At 42.3% G+C, this 22,618-nt stretch overlaps 1 pseudogene; it reads left to right on the top strand.

The window, feature by feature from the left end:
• The first annotated feature begins 16,657 nt into the window (after window positions 1–16,657).
• Window positions 16,658–17,175, top strand: LOC101607411 (annotated as a pseudogene).
• Window positions 17,176–22,618: the final 5,443 nt, after the last annotated feature.

Raw genomic sequence — 22,618 nt, 5'->3', positions numbered from 1 at the left:
AGAGAATGGGCGCGCCAGGGCTTCCAGCCACTGCAAACGAACTCCAGACGCATGCGCCCCCTTGTGCATCTGGCTAACGTGGGACCTGGGGAACCGAGCCTTGAACCAGGGTCCTTAGGCTTCACAGGCAAGCGCTTAACCGCTAAGCCATCTCTCCAGCCCTGTAACCTATTTTTTAATTGCTTTGTTTGATATCTTACTATTTAGTTGTTTAATTCTTCTGGATATTAATACTCTGCCAGATGTATAGCTAGCAAAGATTTTCTCCCATTTTGTAGGTTGCTTCTTTGCTCTATTTAGTGTCCTTTGCTGTACTAAAGCTTTGTAATTTCATGAGATCCCAGCAGTTGACCCATAGTTTTATTAATTGGGAAACTGGAGTTATATTTAGAAAGTCTTTGTCAAGAACAATATGTTGAAAAATTTCCCTACTTTTTCCTCTAGCAGTTTCAGGGTTTTTGGGTCTGATATTAAGGTCTTTGATCCATGTGGACTTAATTCTTGTGCACAGAGAGAGATAAGGATCTATTTTCATCCTTCTACAGATACATATCCAGTTTTCCCAGCACCATTGGTTGAAGAGGCTGTCTTTTCTCCAATGAGTATTTTTGGCATTTTTGTCAAATATCAGGTGGCTGTAGCTACCCAGACTTACATCTTGGTCCTTTATTCTGTTCATCTGATCTACATGTCTGTTTTTGTGCCAGTACCGTGCTGTTTTTGTTATTATGGCTCTGTAATATAGGTTAAAATCAGGTATGGTGACACCACCAGCTTTATTTTTGTTGCTCAAATTGTTTTAGATATTTGAGGTTTTTTGTGCTTCCAAATAAACTTTTGAATTTTTTTTTCTATTTCTGTGAAGAATGCCATTGGAATTTTGATGGGGATTCCATCAAATGTGTAGATTGCTTTTGGCAATATTGACATTTTCACAATATTGATTCTTCCAGTCCAAGAACAAAGGATAACTTTCCATTTCCTAGTGTCTTCTGAAATTTGTCTTGAGTGTTTTAAAGTGTTCATTGTAAAGATCCTTTACTTCCTTGGTTAGCTTTATTCCAAGGTACTTTATTTACTTTTGATGCAATTGTGAATGGGAGTGATTCTCTGATTTCATCCTCTGAGTTTGTTGTTAGCCTATAGGAAGTCTACTGATTTCTGTGTATTTATTTTGTATCTTGCTACATTGCTATAAATGTTTATCAGCTCTAACAGTTTGATGGTAGAGTCTTTAGGGTCCTTTATGTATAGAATCACATCAACTGCAAATAATGATAACTTGATCTCTTCCTTTCCAATTTATATCCCTTTTATGTGTGTCCCTTGTCTTATTGCTATGGCTAAGACTTCCTGTACTATATTAAATAAAAGTAGGGACAGTGGACATCCTTGTCTTGTTCCTGATTTTAGTGGAAAAGCTTCAAGTTTTTCTCCATTTAGTATTGTGTTGGCTGTAGGTTTGTCATAAATAGCCTTTTTTTTTTTTTTCAAGGTAGGGTCTCACTCCAGTCCAGGCTGACCTGGAATTCACTATGGAGTCTCAGGATGGCCTCAAACTCAGGCAATCCTTCTACCTCTGCCTCCTGAGTGCTGGGATTAAAGGCATGCGCCACGATGCCTGGCATAAATAGCCTTTTTTATGATATGTTCCTTCTATTCCCAGTCTCTGTAGGACTTTTGTCATGAAGGGATGTTTGATTTTGTTGAATACTTTTTCTGCGTCTAATGAGATGATCATGTGATTTTTGTTCTTCAGTCCATTTACATAATGCATTACATTTATCGATTTGCATATGTTGAACCATTCCTGCATCTCTGGTATAAAGCCTACTTGTTCATGGTGAATGATCTTTCTGATATATTCTTGTATTCTGTTTGCCAATATTTTGTTGAGAATTTTTGCATCTATGTTCATGAGGGAGATTGGTCTGTAAATTTCTTTTTATGTTCTACCTTTGTCTTGCTTTTGGTATCAGGGTGATGCTGGCTTCGTAGAAGGAGTTTGGTAGGATGCTTTTTTATTTTATGGAAAAGTTTGAGAAAGATTGGTGTTAGTTCTTCCATGAAGGTCTGATAAAATTCACCAGTGACTCCATGTGGGTCTGGATTCTTAGTTGGGAGATTTTATTTATTTGTTTGTTTGTTTGTTTGTTTGTTTGTTTATTTAACAGAGGAGGGAGGGAGAGAGAAAGAATGGGCGTGTCAGGGCCTCCATCCACTGCAAATGAACTCCAGATGCATGTGCCCCTTTGTGAATCTAACATGGGTCATGGGGAATCAAACCTGGGTTCTTTGGCTTTGCAGGCAAATGCTTTAACTGCTAAGACATCCCTGCAGTGCAGTTGGGAGATTTTTTTATAACTGCTTGGATCTCCATAATTGTTACAGATCTATTTACATGGTTAATCTCATCTTGATTTAATTTTGGTAGGTCATATAAATCAAGAAAATCATTCATTTCTTTCAGATTTTCAAACTTAATGGAGTATATGTTCTTATAATACCAGCATGTCCCTATGATTTTTTGAGTTTCTTTGGTATCTGTTGTGATGGTGCCTTTTTCATCTCTAAATTTATTAATTCGTATCTCTTCTCTCACCATCTTTTTGTTGTTGTTGTTGTTTTTGTTTTTCAAGGTAGGGTCTCACTCTAGCACAGTCTGACCTGGAACTCACTATGTAATCTCAGGGTGTCTTCGAATTCATAGCGATCCTCCTACTTCTGCCTCCCAAGTGCTGTGATTAAAGGTGTGCACCACCATGCCCAGCTCTTCTCTCTTTCTGTTGGTCAGATTTGCTAAGGATTTATCAATCTCTTCATTTCATTCATTATTTGGATTGTGTTTTGGTTTGTATTTCATTAATTTCTGTCCTAATCTTTATTATTTCTTCCCATCTACTGATTTTCCATTTGCCTTGTTCTTCTTTTTCCAAGGCCTTAAGATGAAGCATTACATTGTTTACTTGCAACCTTTCTAAGTTCCTAATATAGGCACTGAAAGCTATAATTTCCCTCTTAGGATTGCCTTGTGACCCTAAAATTTTGGTATGTTCTGTTCTCATTATAGTCTGATTCTATTAATTTTTTGATTTTTTTCTTGATTTCTTCATTGACCCAAATATTTAGTAGTGTATTGTTTAGTTTCCATGATTTTTGTTTTGTTTTGTTTTGTTTTGATTTTCAAGGTAGGGTTTCACTTTAGCCCAGGCTGACCTGGAATTCACTATGTATTTTCAGAGTGCCCTTAAAGTTACGGCGATCCTCCTACCTCTGCCTCCTGAGTGCTGGGATTAAAGGCGTGTGCCACCATGCCTGGCTAGTTTCCATGATTTTGTGTATGCTTTTCCTGCTATTGATATGTAGTTTTATCCCATTTTGATCAGATAGAGTACAAGGAATTATTTCATTTTTCTCGTATTTGTTAAGATTTGCTTTGTGTCCTGATATATGGTCTATTTTAGAAAATGTTCCATGTGCTACTGAAAAGAATGTGTATTTTGCAGCTTCTGGAATAAATGTCCTGTAGATATCTGTTAACTCCATTTGTTCTATGATCTCATTTAATCCAGAGGCATCTCTGTGTATTTTTTAGTGAAGTGACCTGGCAATTGATGAGAATGGGATGTTGAAATCACCCACTACCTCTGTGTTTGGTGTTATGTGTGACCTTAGTTCTAATAGCATTTGTTTGATGGAATTGGGACCCCCCATGTTAGGTGCATATATGTTTAGGATTATAATGTTCTCCTGTTGGAGTGTTCCTTTAATCAACATAAATTGATCTTCCTTATCTTTCCTAACTAATGTTAGTCTGAAGTCTATCCTGTCACTTGCTTGAAACACCTTTTCCAACATTTCACCCTAAGATAGTGTCCATCCTTTGTAGAAAGGTGAGTTTCTTAGGGGCAACTGAAGGATCCTGCATTTTAATCCAGTCTTCAATCCCTATGCCTCTTGGTTGGGGCATTGAAGCCATTGATATTAAGAATTATTATTGAAAGATGTGTATTTTTGCCAGTTTCTTTTTAAAAATATTTTTATTTATTTATTTGAGAGCGACAGAGAAAGAGGCAGATAGAGGGAGAGAGAATGGGTATGCCAGGGCCTCCAGCCACTGCAAACGAATTGCAGACACGTGCACCCCCTTGTGCATCTGGATAATGTGGGTCCTGGGGAGTCGAGCCTTGAACTGTGGTCCTTAGGCTTTACAGGCAAGCGCTTAACTGCTAAGCCATGTCTCCAGCCCAATCTTTGCCAGTTTCTTGTTTTGCAGTTCTTCTGGTGTTACCTTTGCTCTCTTGTATTAGCTAGTATTTGAGTATGGGTTGTTTTTTCCAGGATCCTTATCTGTGTGCTTTTCTTTGTCTTCAGCATGGAGCCTCCTTTCAAGTATTTTCTGTAGAGCTGGTTTTGTCTTCAAATATTCCTTTAGCTGCTTTTGTTGGGGAATGTCCTTATTTCTCTGTCTATTTGACTGAATAGCTTTGCAGGATAAATTAACCTTGGTTGACAGTTGTTATTTTTCAGAACTTGGAATACATCATTCCAGGCCCTTCTGAATTTTCAAGTTTGTGTTGTATAATCTGCTGTGATCCTGATGTGCTTGTCTTTGTATGTGACCTGATTTTTCTCTCTAACTGCTTTCGATATATTTTCTTTATTTTTTGTGTTTTGTAGTTTAATTATAATATGACCGTGAGAGGGTCTTTTTTAATTTTTTGTTTTGTTTTGTTTTTCAAGTTTTTCAAGATAGGGTTTCATTGTAACTCAGGCTGACCTGGAATTCACTATGTAGTTTCAAGGTGGCCTCAAACTCACAGTGATCCTCCTACCTCTGCCTCCTGAATGCTGGGATTAAAGGCATGTGCCATCACGTCTAGCTTTTGTCTTTCCTGATTTTGTCCGTTTGGCATTCCATAGGCTTCCTGTATCTGTATTGGCATCACTTTCCCTACTTGGGGGAAGTTTTCTTCTATGAGATTGTTGAAAATGCCTGTTATGCCTTTGGAGTGAAATTCTTCTCCTTTTACTATGTCCTGAATTCTTATGTTTGGTCTCTTCATAATGTCCTAAATGTCTTGAGATTCCCATTCATGCCTTCCTATTAGTTTGCCTTTCTCTTTGTTGGCCTGTATTGGATCTGCCACCTGGTCTTATAGTTTAGATATTTTTTCCTCTCCTTGATCCATTCTACTGGTGAGACTTTGTACAGTTTTCTATTTGACTTACTCCATTTTTCATATCTAGTATTTCTGATTGGTATTTCTTCATTATTTCTATTTTTTCACTAATGTTTTGTATTGACCTACTTATTTCATTGAGTTGGTTTCCTGTATTTTCTTGGGATTCCTTCAGAAGTTAGTTTTCTTCTTTGATTCCTATAATTTCTTCTTTGATTTCTTTGAACATAGATATAATCTCTTTTTGAAATTTTTGTCAGGCATTTCATCTAAAGCAGTCATATTGAAAGTCATTTCTGATGGATATATAATTTTGGGTGGGATTGTATTGTATTGATTATTTTTTTATAAATTTATTTTTGTTTTTATTTTTATTTATTTGAGAGTGACAGACAGAGAGAGAAAGAGGGAGGGGGAGAGAGAGAAAAAAAAATGGGCACGCCAGTGCCTCCAGTCACTGTAAATGAACTCCAGATGCGTGCACCCCCTTGTGCATCTGGCTATTGTGGGTCGTGGGGAATTGAGCCTCAAACCAGGGTCTTTAGGCTTCACAGGCAAGCGCTTAACCACTCAGCCATCTCCCCAGCCCTATATTGATTCTTTTTTGTTTCTTGTATTGTAATGTAGACATTTTCACACCTTGAGTTAATTTTATGCTTTGGTTTTCTAATTATATGCAGTGTTCTTAGTGTAAATATGACTTTATATATCTTCGTAAGAGCTTAAGGTGCTAGAATGTAGCTCTTATACTCCACGAGAAACAGCAGAAGTGACCCTAGGTGATGAGTTTGCCTGCTATTCAAGTATTGTAGTAAACTGGGTGAAGCAAATCACTGGGAAATTCTAAAGTTCAACTGAGTAGTATAGACATTTGATCAAAACCAGCACAAGTGTGGGGATTAAACTAAATAGATAGTCGAGTAAAGCCAAAGTCCCTAAGGGTGTGTGTTGCTCCACATCCTTAATCCTGTAAACTAGGAGGCTGAGATTTCTAGTCTGAAATGGGTTCAAGTCAGCCTGGAGCCATTTAGTCCCATTCCCCAATAATGACAGAAGAAAAAGACAAAAGCCCTAAAAATCAGGAAACAAGATGCAACAATAGTTAACACCAAAATACAGCTTATTTGAGAAGGGTAAAGCCAACCAAGAATATCATTCACATGTCATACATAACCTTTCCTGACATGGAAAGAGAGATTATCACTTCCAGTGCAGGTTTATGTATCTGGCTTTGTATAAGTAGGCCCTGTTACCTTTTTGGATGGTTTCCAATGTCACCAATGCTGAGTGCCCACCTTGACCCCTCTTGGTGCTGGGCTGCCAGGGATGAATGAGTTCTCTGGACTTCATGGCCCTGACGGTTGGGGGATGGGCGACTTTGCAGGGTGCCTGGGTGTACTGTAGCTGCTCAGCTTTTGTATCTCCTTTAGCAGCTGCTCAGCTGGTCTCTGGTATCTTCCCTTTCCGGTTTCTTGCCTTTGCAAGGAGGCTGAGTGGAACATCCCCTCACCTTGTTTCTGCTCCTGCCGCTCTGCACAGACAGCCAGGCAGGCTTGTGGATCAGGGGTGCTGGTGCCTCGGCGGGATTCTGGCCCGTTTCCTACTTTCTGGAATATCTTGGTCTCTCCTGCTTCTCGGCGGTGGTTGATGATCACTTACACACCTTCACTTTTCAGTAGAAGAGTGTATTTTGCTCTGTTTCTGTTTATTTCCCTCCCTAGGCTGGTTTGGTGTAGCTAGTATGTCACCATCTTACCCAGAAGTCGCCATAGACCATTTTTTAAATTTTTTTGTTTTATGTTTATTTATTTATTTGAAAGTGACAGACAGAGAAAAAGGCAGAGAGAGAGAGAGAGAATGAGCGTGCCAGGGCCTCCAGCCACTGCAAAAGAACTCCAGATGCATGCGCCCCCTTGTGCATCTGGCTAACGTGGGTCCTGGGGAATCGAGCCTCCAACCGGGGTCCTTAGGCTTCACAGGCAAGCGCTTAACCGCTAAGCCATCTCTCCAGCCCAAGCCCATTTTTAATTGGGTTGCCTGATTTTTTTTTCAAGGTAGGGTCTCACTCTAGCCCAGGCTGACCTGGAATTCACTATGTAGTATCAGGGTGGCCTTGAACTCATGGCAACCCAACTACTTCTGTCTCCCAAGTGCTGTGATTTCTTTCTTTCTTTCTTTTCTTTTCTTTCTTTCTTTCTTTTTTTTTTTGAGGTAGGATCTCGCTGTAGCCCAGGCTGACCTGGAATTCACTATGTAGTCTCAGATGGCCTCAAACTCATAGTAATCCTCCTACGTCTGCCTCCCGAGTGCTGGAATTAAAGGCATGCACCACCACACCTGGCTTGCTTATTCTTTTGAGTTCTGAGTTCTTTGTATATTTTGGATATTAATTCTCTGCCAGATGTATAGCTAGCAGATTTCCTCCCATTCTGTAGGTTCCCTCTTTGCTGTATTCATGGTGTCCTTTGCTGTACAAAAGCTTTATAATTTCATGAGATCCCAGTGGTTGATTAGTGGTTTTATTTCCTGAGCCACTGGGCTTACATTCAGAAAGTCATTACGTATGCCAATATATTGAAGGGTTTTCCTTACTTTTTCCTCTAGCAGTTTCAGAGTTTCAGGTCTGATATTGAGGTCTCTGATCCATTTGGATTTGATTCTTGTGCATGGGAGAGATAAGGATCCTTCTAGATATAGATATCCAGTTTTCCCAGCAATATTTGGAAAAGAGGCTGTCTTTTCTCCAATGAATATTTTTGCATTTTTGTTGAAGATCAGGTGGCAGTAGGTACCTAGACTTACATCTGGGTCCTCTATTCTGTTCTATTGTTTTACATATCTGTTTTTGTGCCAGTACCATGCTGTTTTGTTAGTGTGGCTTTATAATATAGCTTAAAATCAGGTATGGTGATACTGCTAGCCTTATTTTTGTTGCTAAAAATTATTTTGGCTAGTCAAGGTCTTTTGTGGTTCCAAATGAATTTTAGGTTTGTTCTTTTTCTATTTCTGTGGGGAATACCATTCGAATTTTAATTCACTATGGAGTTTGCATTAAATGTGTAGACTGTTTTTGATAAGATTGACATGTTCACAATATTAGTTCTTCCAATTCAAGAAAATGGGATGCCTTTTCATTTCCTACTGTCTTCTGGTTTTTTTTTTTTGTTTTGTTTTTGTTTTTGTTTTTGTTTTTGTTTTTGTTTTTCAAGGTAGGGTCTCACTGTAGCTCATGCTGACATGGAATTCACTCTGTAGTCTCAGGGTGGCCTTGAACTCATGATGATCCTCCTACCTCTGCCTCCCAAGTTCTGGGATTAAAGGTATGCGCCACTATGTCCGGCTTTTTGTCTTCTGCAATTTCTGTCTTGATTGTTTTAACATAATTTTCATTGTAGAGATCCTTCACTTCCTTGGTTTTGTTTGTTCCAAGGTGGTGCACAAATCTGGAGTTTGCAGTCGCTAGAGGCCCTGGCACACTCATACTCTCTATTTGCATGTTTCTCTCTCAAATAAATCAATAAATAAAATGGAACATCCAACCATCCATCAGATTTAACGCATAATTGGCACTGCCATGGAAGGTGCAATTAGCGCTTCCAACGCAGTCCTAGGTACCAGGCTTTTTTGGTGGGTCCTAACCTGGAGTAAGTAGGTCCTGTTACATTTTGGGATGGCTTTGGTTTCAGCTATGCCGCATGTCTGCTTGGGTCCCTCTTTGCCGTGTTGTGGGCTAGCTGGGTTGGTGGCTGCTCTGATCATCTGTGCTGTGTGCTGTGTATCTGAGTTCCTTTCCCAGGTCTCTGGTGGCTGCTGGCACTGGTAGTTGGGGAGGGAAGGTTTTGGAGGGTGCCTGAAATTCTATCAGAGCCGCATGGATGGTCCCAGAGATCCTCTTTCTCATGAGCTGCTCAGCTGGTCCCTCCTGCAGGTTTCTTGAGTTTTTGAGGAAGCCAGTGTGAGAAAATCCTTTCACCTGGTCTCTCTTGCAGCTCAGGCAGAGCCTGGTGGCTGCACAGACCCGCACAGCTGCTGGAGCCACTTCTGCCTGCTTGTGTGGTCTCTAGAAGCTCTGGATCTCTCCTACTTTTCTGCTGTGGTTGGTAATTTCTTATACACATTCACTTTTTGGTAGAAGAGTATATTTTGTTGTTTTTCTGCTTATTTCCTCATTATGCTGCTTTGGTGTGGCTCCTACACCGTCATCTTACCCAGAAGTCAAAAAGTTGTTTGAGACAAGTTCTCACCAGGATGGTGTCAAATTCAAATTTTTTTGCCTTAGTCTCCTAAGTGCTGGAATTCCAGGCCTGCACCTCCAAGCCCAGCACATATACAACCCAGGAGCTTCTATATCTTCTGTAAACACAAGTTCTGCCATGTGACCCTCACTTCCTCACCCCAAATGGAAACCTTCTACTCAGCTGCAGCCACTTCCCACCCTTCCTTTCTCCTGGCTTCTGGAAACTAATCATCTACTTTCAGTTTCTAGAGATTTCTGTATCCTGGGATTTCCTATAAACAAAGCTTGCCATTTGTGGTCTTCTGTGTCTGCCTTATTTTGGCCTTGACTTTTCAGGGTCCATCCATGGTGTATCTGCACTTCACTCCTTTTTGCAGCTGAGTAATATACTAGTAAACAGATATACCACAATTTATCTGTTTAAGCTTGAGACAGGCATTTAGGTTACCTCTCCTACTTGGCTATTAAAAATACTGCTGTGTCCATCCAAGTTTGTATATCAACGAATCTATTCACATCTCTAACATAACAGATATTGTGACACATGCCTTCAATCCCAATACTCAAGGGGCTCAGGCAGGAGAACTGCTGCAAATTTGAGGTAACCCTGTCTTGAAGAGAAACATCTCTGGGAGTAGGGCGTGGTGGCTTATGCCTTTAATACCAGCACTTGGGAGGCTGTTGCAGTCCGGTTCACATTGCTGGTAGAAATCACCCAACCAAGAGCAGCTTCTGGGAAAAAGAGATTTATTTTGGCTTACAGGCTCAAGGGGAAGCTCCACGATGGCAGGAAAAACGATGGCATGAGCAGAGGGTGGACGTCACCCCCTGGCCAACATAAGGTGGACCACAGCAACAGGAGGGTGTGCCAAACACTGGCATGGGGAAACTGGCTATAAAGCCCATAAGCCCTCCCCCAACAATACACTCCCTCCAGGAGGCATTAATTCCCAAATATCCATCAGCTGGGGAGTTAGCATTCCCAACACCTAAGTTTATGAGGGACACCTGAATCAAACCACCAGAGAGGCAGAGGTAGGAGGATCACTGGGAGTTTGAGGCCACCCTGAGACTCCATAGTGAATTCCAGGTCAGCCTGAGCCAAAGTGAGACCTTACCTCAAAAAACAAAAAAAAATAGAAACACCTCTGGACTTCCAGTTAAGATGGCAGCGTAGGAAACATGCCAAAGCAGCCTATGGGAGAAAAATAAAACAGCAAAATACACTATTCTACCAAAAAGTGAGGTGTAGAGGTGGGCATGGTGGCACACGCCTTAAATACCAGCACTCAGGAGGCAGAGGTAGGAGGATCACCATGAGTTCGAGGCCACCCTGAAACTACATAGTAAATTCCAGGTCAGCCTGGGCTAGAGTGAGACCCTACCTCAAAAAAAAAAAAAAAAAAAAAAAAGTGCCAGCAAGCATCAGAGACCTGGAGAAGGGAGCTCACCTACACAGCATCTGGCACAAGTGATCAGAGCAGCGATCCAGTGACCCAGCCAGCCTACCTGACCCCACAGCACAACAAAGAGGGACCCAAGCAGGAGCGCAGCATAATTGAGACCAAAACCATCCCAAAAGGTAACACCAGGTCAGTACCCATCAAATAAGCCTAGTCTATAGGTTTGAATCAGAAGTGCTAATTGTACTTTCCATATCAGGGTAAATTATATGTTAAATCTGATCGGTGGTTGGACCTGCCATTCTTAAATAAGCTATATTTTTGGGCTTGTCATTTGTTGCTTCCTAATTTTTTTTTTTTTTTGTGTTTTGTTTTTCAAGGTAGGGTCTCACTCTGGCTCAGGCTGACCTGGAATCCACTATGTAGTCTCAGGGTGGCCTCGAACTCTCAGCGATCCTCCTACCTCTGCCTCCCAAGTGCTGGGATTAAAGGCGTGTGCCACCACGCCCGGCTGCTTCCTAATTTATAGTGCCTTTGTTTCCTCTTCTGTCATTCTCTAGGGAAGGGTCTCACTTGGTCACAAGCTGACTTGGAACCCTCAACGGACCAGAAATGTTAGCCTCTGCATGAGCCTGACCGAGCAGTTATGTGCCAGTTTTACATGAAAGACGGTGTTACTGCAAAGGATGTCACTTGTGAGAGTAGAAATTGTGACCTGATACCAGGTTCTGCCATTGATGCCACACTGTTCGATCATGTGGGTGTTCAGTGGATGAAATGAAATTGAATGGAACTTATTGGACAATCACATCACTCCAGAACCGGAATTTTCTTATGTCAGCTTTGAAACAAACTTATAAGTTAGACCTCCTATGATGACCTGATCATGAAAGTTGTGGACGTCTTCAAGCCAGGAAAGTTTGTGACCACTTTGTTTGTTAATCAGAGTTCTAAATGTTGCACTGTGCTTTTTTCACAACAGATTGAAGGTTTTAAACATCTTGATTGCCAGAGCACCTTGTTCAATGATTACAATTTTGTTTGTACCAGCTTTGCTAAGCAGCAACAATAGCAGAGTTGACTATGAAAAATGAAGAAAAAGTGCACAAAGAAAAGACACAACACAGAAGGTGGTGGCTGCTTCCTAGATGTTGGTATTGGGGGCCATGCTGTTCCTCACCGCCACCTTGTAGTTGCAGAAAGCCCTAGGTGTCATGACAGTGTAATCACTCTGAAGTGTATGCATTATTGCCTCAAGGAGTTGGATAGCTTGCATGAATGCTATCTTCTGTGTTTAGGTATTCTATGCCACTCTTGCTGTGAAGTGCATGTAGAAAAAAAAAAAAAAAACTGCCGGGCATGGTGGCGCATGCCTTTAGTCCCAGCACTTGGGAGGCAGAGATTGGAGGATCATTGTGAGTTCATGGCCCACCCTGAGACTACCAAGTGAGTTCCAGGTCAGCCTGAGCTACAGTGAGACCCTACCTCGAAAAAAAAAAAAAAAGAAAAAAAACTTTTACTATATGAATCTTTACAACTCATGTGGAGACAATTCAATGTGGTTTTTGCACAGTATATTTCTGTAAGTATCATCCAAAACTTCCCACTGACAAGGCTTTCATCCTCATTAGATATTGGCCTCAGCTGACCATCTGGGATTGTTCTATTAAATCCCTGCCGGAATTTTACATCCCATTACTTCCACTACCTAGAACATATTCTCTACAACTGTTAAAAATCAGTTTCTACTTCATACAGGTGTTTTTTGCAACAGCAATTCAAGTTTTCCTTCCACAAGATGAGTCTTTAAGAAAATGATTCCACTTCATTTGGGTATAATTATTTGAATGATTACTCCTACATTTGAAGTCCCCTCACCATGGTGTCGTGCCTCCCATCCCCCCCAATTAAAGCAATACACTGTTCCATAGTGGGTTTGTATACTAATCTTACACCCCCGATGGGGAGTGGGGGAAAAGGTCCCTGGGCTTAATTTTCCTTTAAGGCCACAGGAATGTGGCCTTTTGAACTCTTCTGGAAGATAATGACAATAATGTCTCAAAAATGAAAGAAATTAAAGGTCTCCTGGATGATGAGTGGGTGGACACATAGACAACTGGTAGATCAAGATGTAGTCGAGCCCTGTGGAAACCATCTGCTATGGGATGCTCTTTAGTAGTTAGCTTTTAATGCAGTAGTGTGCTGCCTTTACTAACTGGTTAAGAAGTGATCTGAGGCTGGATAGATGGCTTAGCGGTTAAGGCATATGCCTGCAAAGCTTAAGGACACAGGTTTGACTCTCTAGGTCCCATGTAAGCCAGATGCACAAGGTGGCGCATGTGTCTGGAGTTCGTTTGCAGTGGCTAGAGGCCATGGCACGCCCATTCTCACTCTCTCTCTCCCTCTCTCTGTCTCAAATAAATAAAATGTTTAAAAAAAATGAAATAAGGGCTGGAGAGATAGCTTAGCGGTTAAGGCGTTTGCCTGCAAGGCCAATGGACCTCGGTTGGATTCCCCAGGACCCACATAAGCCACATGCAAAAGGGGGCGCATGTGTCTGGAGTTTGTTTGCAGTGGCTAGAAGCCCTGGCCTGCCCCTTCTCTCTCTCTCTCTCAAATAAATAAAAATAATCTAAAATAAATAAATAAATAAATAAAAAGAAGTGATCTAAGGGGATTTTTACCAAGAAGTTTAAGCGGGGAGATTTAGTGAAGAGGTGTCCTGGACGTAGATCATTCACCTTTGCTTACTTCCAGCAGCCATCATCACCCGTTTCCACTAACGGTGTCCCGTAAACTTGGGCTTAGAGCTGAATCTGTGGCTTTTCCATCGCAGCTTCAAGTTGTGTGATTTGTGACGCATGTGGACTGTCTGGCTTTACCTGTTCCTTTTGGTCTTCATTCACACGATCAAATGTATGACTGCCCAGAATGAGAACTGTTGCCCTGATAGCCATACAGCAGAGTGCATGAATGAATAAGAGTCTTCTGAAAACACTCAATGGGAGCAGACAAGAAATGCCAGCTCTCTAGACTTGTCATCTTTTAGCTAATTTGCAAATGCTGTGGGATTTATGTAATTGAGATAAGAACAAAGTTGACTACATTTCAAATCTATTGTCCTCACAGGTTTTCCCTGACAACTTTTGGATTGATGCAGTGATATTTTGTTCCTTCCATATTTATATATGAAACACTTTTTTTTTATAAAGTATTTTTACACATAGAATCTACTTGGTTTGAAATCCAGTGGTTGGAAGAGTTCTGACTTTAATGTTACACACGCTATTGATGGAATGTTTCGCTGAGCAACTTTCAGTCAGCTGTATCAGTTTGCCTCTGTGGTGAGCCCAGAGCTTAACCTTTTGACTTGCTCGATGGCAAGGAACATGCTTAAGATGAACTTTGTTCTTGAGCAGTGCCCCAGTAAATTTGATGACACTTGTTGGCTTTAAGTTTGATTTCTTTTTCTCCCCCTCAATAGAATGAAGAATTCTGGGTCTGGGGAGATGGCTTAGTGATTAAGGTACTTGCCTGCCAAGCCAAAGGACCTAGGTTTGATTCCCCAGGACCCATGTAAGCCAGATGTACAAGGTGGCACATGCATCTGGAGTTCATTTGCAGCAGCTAGAGTCCCTGGCCTGCCCATTCTCGTTCTCTCTCTCTCTCAAATAAATAAAAATAAAGTTAAAAAATATTTAAAAAAAAGAATTTTGATGTTGAAAATGCACAAATTTGTGTGGAATAAAGCCTAAAAATATGAGAACTGTATATCAAAGGGGATTTAAAGGAACAAGGAAGGGAGGGAGGGGGAACTTAATAGGATGGTATTGTATATATGTAAGTAGAAGAACAGATTAATGGGCATGAAGAGGTTTAAATGAGGTCAGGGTAAAAGACTGAGTAAAGGAAAGGTAGAGGGAGGGCTAATCAAAATCTAAGAGCATATAAATAAGTCATATGGAAACCTACTTTTTTGGACAATGGAGCACTCAGAAGCCGTAGATTGTTACTAGAAAATTCTCAGTGCAAGGTATGGGATACCTTCCAGTGAGTTGTCGGCCAGGACAGCCACTGATAAGCCCCCAAACATTACAGCCCATTGCTGAGGCTCTTGGTTTCCCACCAGGAATAGATGGTAAGGCCCTGTTGCTGAAGAGTCCATATACTTGGGCTGCAAGATCACTGAGAAATCCTGCTGGAGCTGAGCTGAAAACCTCCTCCATGTAGACCAGCTGACAAAAAGATGGAAAAAGCTATGCTGCATGCAGTTCAGAGAGAGAGAGAGAGAGAGAGAGAGAGAGAGAGAGAGAGATCATTAGTGAAGATACTCAACAGTGGACACTGCAAACCTTAAATTTGGCCAGCAAGGCCACATGAGCCAACGGGTACAATAGTGGCAAATCTGTTATGGGGGAAACCAACTGCTGTCTAATTGGACTGGAGGCCTGCTCCATGGGAGGGAATACATGCCTGATACTGAAAACCTATAACAGAGGTCATCATGAGCACTAGGGGTATAATGTCTGCTGGTGTCTGGCTAAATGTATATACTGTGCTCACCAAACTGCCCTGTAAGCACTTCTCTTAATGTTCATACCCATATATTAATGCTACTCTCGCTTTTGGTTATAGAACCTTCTCTTTTCAGATGGCAGTGACTTGGGATGACTTAGAAGGCATCATGGTTTTGAGTAGTGACAGAGGGGTGCTCAGTATTGAAATATCTCCTCTATCACACCTTCCAAGGCTCAGAATCCATTGCAGAAGAAGTGGTAGAAAAAATTTAAGAGCCAAAGGAAGGGTAGGACTCCTTACAACATGCTTTTCCAGACATAAAATGCTTGAATATCCATGACCTCACAGTGCCTGACACTACCTACACAAGACCATCATAATAGGAGGAAAAGATGATGACATCAAAATAAAAGAGACTGATTGGGAGGAGGAGGGGATATGATGGAGAGTGGAGTTTCAAAGGGGAAGGTGGGAATGGAGGGAGGGAATTACCATGGGTTATTGTCTACAGTTATGAAAGTTGTCAATAAAAAATTAAATTAAGCCGGGCGTGGTGGCGCACGCCTTTAATCCCAGCCCTCGGGAGGCAGAGATAGGAGGATCACCGTGAGTTCGAGGCCATCCTGAGACTCCATAGTGAATTCCAGGTCTGCCTGGGCTAGAGTGAGACCCTACCTCAAAAAACAAACAAACAAAAAAAAAAAACTTTAAATTAAAAAGAAGGCAGGATGCTTTGCTTGTCCAGTTCACTGGATAGTATCTGGCATAAGATGTTTTATTAATACTTGCCCAATGCATTAGTGAGACTGAATCTGAAACTTAGCTATAAAAACACAGCTTGGAGGGGTGTTGGAGAGATGGCTTAGCGGTTAAGGCATTCGCCAGCAAAGCCAAAAGAGCTCAGTTCAATTCTCCAGGACCCACATAAGCCAGATGCACAAGGGGTCACATGCATCTGGAGTTGGTTTACAGTGGCTGAAGACCCTGGCATGCCCATTCTCTCTCTTTCTCTCTCTCTCTCTCACTGCATCAAATAAATAAATAAATAAATAAATAAATAAATAAAGTATATTTAAAACAAAACAAAACAATAAATTAAAAAAAAAAAAAAGCGCCTGAAGGTGGGCCCGGCTCCTCCGCACGCATAGCCCCTGTCGGTGGCGCCCGGGAGCAGCCTGCCTGCCCGATGCTTCCGCCCGGGTTGTGGCGGGCCGGGCTGGACACTTAGTGGCCGGCTCAGGCTCCCGGGAAGCACCCTGGGTAGCAGCGGCCTCCGCCCCGAGACCCAGTGGCTTGAGGACGATGCGGAGAGGAGGATGGGGCTAACTAACCACTTAGTGGTGCTCAACGTGTACATGCACTGGATGAATGAATGCACCTCACCCATTGGAATCTGAGTAGAGAATTTGCTTATGGTGGCCATCCTTATCCTTTTTCTGAACTATGTGAAATTTCCCTAGGAAATGCTTCTGAAGGAGGACAAACATTTAAATTTAAAGAAGCTGTTGTTTTAGGGAGCACTGACTTTCTAGAAGATGATATAGAAAAAATGTAGAAGAACCGGGGAAAGAATATAAAGGCCATCCTTATCATTTGATGCATAAAAACTGCAATCACTTTTCTTTAGCATTATCAGAGATTCTTTGTGGGAAAGAGATTCCTCGCTGGCTTAATCGACTGGCCTACTTCAGCTCCTGTGTCCCCTTTCTACAGAGCTGCCCCTGAAGGAGCAGTACCCCGCTGCCCTGAACTCCAGGATGGACTGGAAGAGGCAGAGGATGCCGCTGCTTCTGCAGCCATGGCAGGCCTTGCAGCAGGCTCCAGACAGACCTAGGGACACTCTAAAGGTTAAGCTTCTCCAAAGTCACACCTTTAGAACTGTTTTGCCAGCTGAGTATCACTAGAGAAAAGCAAAGTAAGCATCCTTTGGAGATTTTGTATGCAAAGATAGGTCTCCCCCAAGTCCCAATTTTTCAGCTCAGGATTATATTTGTAATAAAATAAGAATAAGAAAATTACTTGGCGCAGGAAGGAGAACTTTGTACGAAGCTGCCTTCTGTTTTATTTTTACCCACTTGTAAATTTAGGTTTACTTCTGTTTTATACATGCTCTGTTATGTTATGTTTACAGTGTCTTGTATCGCTGTTTACAAATTTTGCATGGACTTCTGCCACCATGAAAGAAATCTTCATCTTCAAAAATTAGGCAGGTAATCTTTGTACATATCCTGACAGTGCTATGGCAAATCATAGGTGCATAAGAAGGTACTCGCCAGTTATAGTTATCAACACCTGCTTAGCCGTCTTTTAGATTTGTATGTTTTTTTTTATTTTTAAAATATTTTTATTTATTTATTTATTTGAGAGAGACAGACAGAGAGAGAAAGACAGGTAGAGGGAGAGAGAGAGAATGGGCGCGCCAGGGCTTCCAGCCTCTGCAAATGAACTCCAGACGCGTGCGCCCCCTTGTGCATCTGGCTAACGTGGGACCTGGGGAACTGAGCCTCGAACCGGGGTCCTTAGGCTTCACAGGCAAGTACTTAACCGCTAAGCCATCTCTCCAGCCCAGATTTGTATGTTTTTGTTGCTATTCTGACACCAGATACAGGGAACCAGACTGGCCTGGCGTGAAGGAGCACACAGCACGGAACGTTCCTCCTCACACCCTCCCTTTCTGAGTAGCACAGCTCCCATGGAACAGTTGGTTTCATCCCAATTATCCGTCCACCTCAGCAGGGTGGGATTCTTGTATCTGTCTGCCTTTGATGCCTCTGATTGTATAAAAGATTTTCTGTTGTTGTTGAGGATATTCTTGTAACTGAAAGTGGTTTTGCACATGCGCTGGGGAAGGGGCTTCGTCTTTATTTTAATACATAATTCCCTCTTGCACAGGACTTTTTGGTAAGGTAGGAATATCTTGAGTGGTAGCCTTCTGACTTAACAGTACAAGTTGATATTGAACTACTTTTTAACTATTTGGGCTACCTTTTGTACTGGACCTTGAGTCTAAAGAAACACACCCCAAACAAGTAATTCTTTGATATTTCATACTTTTTACGTCCCATATCAGAAAGTTTGTTGGAATTTATTAGTTTATAATGAGAATAGTTTCACCTCATAATAGAAAGTCTATTCTCATTGACCTCTTTTTTGAAAATCACATTTTTGTGTGTCTTAAAATCCATCTCTTTATGTTCTTTCAAATGTATGTCTCTTACCAACATACTCTAAGAATGAACACTCCCACAGATAAATCCTCATTAGCAAGGAAGCTGTCTGCTAGAGTCTCCCAGACTGACCATTGGATGTAAGAAACAAGTCATTACATATCACAGTGTTGTGCCTTAAGAATGAATGTCCTGGGCTGGAGAGATGGCTTAGCGGTTAAGTGCTTGCCTGTGAAGCCTAAGGACCCTGGTCCGAGGCTCAGTTCCCCAGGTCCCACGTTAGCCAGATGCACAAGGGGGCGCACGCATCTGGAGTTCGTTTGCAGAGGCTGGAAGCCCTGGCGCGCCCATTCCCTCTCTCTCCCTCTATGTGGTCTTTCTCTCTGTATGTGTCTGTAGCCCTCAAATAAATAAATTAAAAAAAAAAGAATGAATGTCTTATGTCATATTAAATGCAGTATATAAATGACCCAAGGCAGTGACTTCAGATATAGATAGATAGATAGAGAGAGAGAGAGAGAGAGAGAGAGAGGGAGGGAGGGGGCAGGAGAGAGGGGAGTCATTTATACTTATTTAAACTTTTAGATTGGGTTATCTACTATTTCTCTATGTAAGGATAGATATCTTTCAGTATACATTTTTAACTTTTCTATAAGTTGATTTTGATTGACTTTTATCAACATAAGCAAACCCTGTTCATAGGGAAAATAAACTTTAGGTTATAAACATTGGCCTAAGGCAAATGAAACTACTTTATGATGTTTTGCCTGTTCTGTTTCCAGAGAGGAAAGTGGTTACAAATTTCTCTGCTCTGCAGGGTTTTAAGAGAGTTGATAGAAGGAATATGTGATGTTTATGGAGAGCTTAGTTCAGGTCTAGAAGTGAGGCTTAGGACAAAACATTAAGGCTCCAGTAGTAAATTGTTCCCAGATTCCTAGCCCCAAAACCTAAGTTACTAAGTTACCTTAGTGGAAAGTGCTTGTAATAATATGGAGCAGCGTTTGCTATCCGCTGAAATACACGTCGTGAGCCGGCTGGTCCCTTGAAGCCCAAGGGTGTGGCCCTTCCCCGTTTTGGGGTTAACAGCCAGAAACATTCTACCTGTGATTATCCAAACTTCAGACACTCAACACATGAAAAGTTTGATTCTATTTATTTCTTTCTGAAACATTTGGAGTTTTAAAATAGTGTAAAGGGTCTTAATAAAAATAAATAGTGGTCTAAGGCCAATTATCTAATAGCAGATTCTGGACATGAGATACCTTGTAATCTAATCGTACTTGAGGCTGAGGAAAAGAGTTTCGAAAATCTCACTCAAGTTAGGTCCTTTTCTACAGTTCAGATTAAGAATGGCTTTAACTAACTAGCATTTGACCAGCTTTTCTTGCCCTTGGGAGAAAAGAATCTTGTTCTCAACTTGAACTCTTAAGAAAATTCCAGCTCAAAACTCTGTGATTAAAGGAATCTCCCTCCCTCCCCCCCATATATACGCACACATACATACATACATACATATATGTATATATACATACATACATATATATATATATATATATATGTATATAATTTTTTTTAGTAACCCAAATGGACCACATTCTTCCCAGTGGGTTGATAGAGTTATACGGTGAGAAATGTCTGGTTTCCACTGTTTCTTTAGATTATCCTGGGGGGGGGGGTTAATCCTCAGCAGGGGTCATCAGCTTTGGAAAGTGTCTTGTGGCCTTGTAGAAGGCAGTGGTCTTAGAGCGCCTCTACTTGATGCCTGAACGCCAGCCAACTATTGCTCTGGCCCACAGCAATAGCATATGTTACCCATCATCAGCATTTGCACAGAGCAGGAAATTCCGGTTTTAGTCCATTGATAGCACCGTGTGTACAGAGATTCGACACCACAGACAGCTGTAGGACTCTATTTCCATGGCTTCTTCTATCACATAACGGGTAGAAACATGTTACTGCCTCAGGGCTATAATGTACGTCTTAAGGCCCCATTCTGAAAGATTCCCTGTAATTTTGATACAGGCTGTTTTCTTTAAATGACTAAGTTTAAAGCATTTGAGTTGTTTTCAGCAGTTGACCATCTCGTCATCCTTCATCAGTGTGCTTTAAGGGTACAGCTCGATTGCTCCACTTTTTGCTGTCCACTCGGTACACACACACACCTCTCCACTGTCGACAGCTGTACCACCTGTCAACGAATCTTCATGGACCTGAAGATCATTTTTTGTGAAGTTGAATCCAAGTGTACTGTCATTCATAGTGTTTATATAAAAATACCAGGAATCGGGGCTGGAGAGAGAGCTTAGCAGTTAAGGCACTTACCTGCAAAGCCAAAGGACCTAGGTTTGATTCCCCAGAACCCATGTAAGCCAGATGCACTGTAGGAAAAAACCCCCACAGGGGGTCCCCACGCTCTGCCTGGATAAGGCGACACCCCAAATCACTCACTCACGAGAAGCGGTCTTGATGCAAACTGCAAGAGGATTTTATTCCAAGCGCGCTGGGGCCCACAGTCGTACACCGCACAGGGGTAGAGGACTGCAGAGCCCTGAATGCAGGAACAGGACAGTTTTTATAGGGTTTCTAACAAAGCCTGTGCCTTAGACCAATCATTTTCTAATATTAGGAGCCCCACAGGGTGTTAGCCAGTCAGTTGGTGCCACCCCATAGTTTCTAAGCCAATTAGTTTATGACCTTGGTGGTCAGCGTTTGCGCAGGTCCTTGGGTGGGAGTAGCAGAGTGTGGTATCAGTCTCCTGTGACCTTGGAGGTCAGCACTTGTGCAATTCCTTAGGTGGGGGTAACAGAGTATGGTATCAGCCTCCTATGACCTTGGTGGTCTGAGGCAGGCTGCTACAGCCTATGGTGCGAGTTACTAAGGCTTACAGTGTAGGCTACTAAGGCTTACAGTGTGGGCTATTAAGGCTTATGGTGCAGGCTATTTACAGAAACCAAATAAGTGGTTCACTTCATTACTCATTTCCCATCCTTGAGGGCTATCTCAAGCCCTTTTACCTAGTTTTATATTAGGAGTGGGCTCTGATACAATGAGAAGAGGGATTCTTTACTTGCTTCTGACAGAGAGTAAAACCTGGAGTTTGAGGTATGCAGGTGGCCCGCTTAAGCTCCCTTTGGAGCGTGATAGTATTTCTGAGCTTCTGAATTCTTGGGCCTTTCAGCACAAGATGGCACATTCTCTCTCTCTCTCTCTTTCCCCTGCTCCCTCTGTCTCTCTCTCTCTCAAATAAATAAAGATAAAATATTTTTTTAAAAATACCAGGAATCTTCACATTAGCTATCTTGATATAGCATTCGGATATCATGTTACAACACTGAAGTACATCGATTTATTAAAAAATACTTTTATTGAAACAAACAAACAAACACAGCTGGCCGGGCATGGTGGCGCACACCTTTAATCCCAGCACTGGGGAGGCAGAGGTAGGAGAATCACTGTGAGATCGAGGCCAGCCTGAGACTACATGGTGAATTCCAGGACAGCCTGGGCCAGAGTGAGACAAGAGGAAACTGTGTCCAAGAAGAGGAACAACGGCATCATCCCACTTCCTCCGTATTTTTCAACTCTCCCTAAAATTGTTATAAGATACTCTCTCCTGGCACTGGGGAGACAGAGGTAGGAGGAGCACTGTGAGTTCGAGGCTACATAGCAAATTCCAGGTCAGCAGTAAAAATCGGTAAGTAAATAAAAAGCAACTGACTTTGGGGCCGAGATATGGCCTGGCTCCAGTTTCAGAGGAGGGCATTTGATGGGACAAGTGGCCTCCACCCAGGGCACAGGTGCAGATATCTCCGTGACAGCCCAAGTGGGTCCCCGAGGGTCAGGTCTGCTCTGAATGTCACTCCTCACTCGACAGCGGACCCTTCTAGGCGGCCTCTCCTAGTCCTGAGGGGGCGCAGTCACCCTCTCTGCAAACTCGCCCCCCCCCAAGGCGGACCTCGCTCGCGGGGAGGGTGGGGATGCGCTCCTCGGGCCCCGCAGCGCCTCTTCCGGGCCCTCCCCCACCGCCCACCGCGTCGCCGCGGGCCTGCGGGGCGGAGCTCCGGCGGGGCGGGCCCCGGGCGGCGGGGCGCAGAGCGCGGAGCGGGCGGC

The sequence above is a fragment of the Jaculus jaculus genome, chromosome 13, assembly GCF_020740685.1.
Source record: "Jaculus jaculus isolate mJacJac1 chromosome 13, mJacJac1.mat.Y.cur, whole genome shotgun sequence".
NCBI lineage: Eukaryota > Metazoa > Chordata > Mammalia > Rodentia > Dipodidae > Jaculus > Jaculus jaculus.
The sequence above is the reverse complement of the archived record's forward strand: the minus strand, read 5'-3'. Positions and strand labels throughout refer to the sequence as shown.